Source organism: Suricata suricatta, chromosome 1 (assembly GCF_006229205.1).
Source record: "Suricata suricatta isolate VVHF042 chromosome 1, meerkat_22Aug2017_6uvM2_HiC, whole genome shotgun sequence".
Lineage (NCBI taxonomy): Eukaryota > Metazoa > Chordata > Mammalia > Carnivora > Herpestidae > Suricata > Suricata suricatta.
Window position 1 is genome coordinate 82,061,077 of NC_043700.1, and position 1,623 is coordinate 82,062,699.

The 1,623-nt window shown below is 44.1% G+C and overlaps 1 pseudogene; it reads right to left on the minus strand.

Moving 5' to 3' along the window:
* Nucleotides 1-528: 528 nt before the first annotated feature.
* Nucleotides 529-1,096, minus strand: LOC115301259 (annotated as a pseudogene).
* Nucleotides 1,097-1,623: the final 527 nt, after the last annotated feature.

Genomic DNA, 1,623 nt, shown 5'->3' on the forward strand with positions numbered 1-1,623 from the left:
CTAAGCAAAAGTCTCCTGGAATAGTAAAGCTGTGCAAACAAAGACAATAGAACAGTAAATCTGGTTAATGTATATGTGGGGGTGGCTGGTTTCAGTTTCACAGTTAATTACTTGTTGGCCTGTACTTCTTGGAGGACAGACTTACACAGCTACAAATTTAAAAGCAAAAACCTCTCCTTGTTTTCTTTGATGCAGCAATGGACCCTCCAACATCTTGCAGTCATCTGTGACCAGAAGTTAAATGTTAATCTCCTTTTCCACACAGGCTCAAGGAACTCTCAAGATTCCCTTTCTTCCTGCATTATAACATCACCCAAAGGTATTTCATGGTCTTTCTTTTGGAAGGTCCAGTCCAATGATGCCATATGAAATTATTATTATTCCCTGCTTCCTGTCCATGGGCCAAATGTTCTTTTTCATGATTAAAATTAACACATAGCTCAGAACAAAAAGCCCATATTTTATTCTTTAAAAGATAAGTACATGAAGCAAAAAGATGTCTCACTTTTTTTTTTAAGTCGCCAACTTTTATTTTCTTTCCTGTATTTCATAGAAACAGGAACGTAGCAGACAGGGTAATATGAAAAATGTGTTTTAAAACCACACATGTAGGGGTGTGTGGGTAGCTCAGTTGGTTAAGGGTCCTACTCTTTATTTTGGTGCAGGTCATGATCTCATGGTTTGTGGGTTCGAGCCCTGCATCAGGCTCCATGCTAACACTGTGGAATCCCAGAGAAAGAGATTCTCTCTCTCCTTCTCTCTCTGCCCCTCCCCCCACTCACTCTATCTCTCTCTCAAAAATAAATAAACTAAAAAAAATACTTTGTTATTTAAAAAGAAATAAAATGGAAATAAAGCTGCAGGTGTGTATCTGTCGCCCTCTCTCCATCTGGAACAGGCGCTCCCCCACACTGGGCACAGCAGCAGCACTGGGCAGGTGTCCCCTTGCAGATGCAGCCCTGGGCACACTTGGCACAGCCCCTGGGCAGCAGGAGCAGCGGCTCTCCTTGCAGAGGGTGTGTTTGCACACTTTACGGGTACAGGACCTGGCGCAGGTGCAGGAGCGCCCAGTGGAACCGGAGCAGTTGAGGTCCATTTCCAGCCGAGGTGAGGACAGAGTTCCAAAGCAGGTGATACCGGAAGACACTGGTGCGGGCTGGAGGTGTGGCTGGTTTCTCATTATTTTTAGAGAGCATTTGTAGTGTTACTGAAATCTTCATGGGCGCCTGGGTGGCTCAGTCGGTTGAACGTCTGACTTCAGCTCAGGTCGTGATCTCACGGTTCTCTTGTGAGTTCAAGCCCCACCGTCAGGCTTGCTGAGCAGAGCCGGCGTTGGATCCTCTGTCCCTTTCCTTCTGCCCTTCTCCTGCTCGCTCGCGCTCTCTCTCTCTCTCTCTCTCTCTCTCTCTCAAACATAAAAAAAAAAAAAAACCATTAAAAAAAATCTTCCAAGCTTTAGGAAAGATAACAATCAGTATATGTAGTTTATCAGTTAGAAATCCGGTTTAGCTGATAAGAAACCCGAAATAACTGGGTTAAAACAAAATAGTGCTTTTTTTTCCTATGTAAAATAGTGCCTAAGAAGGCAGTCCAGGGTTGGTATGGTCTATGTTGACCAAGAAA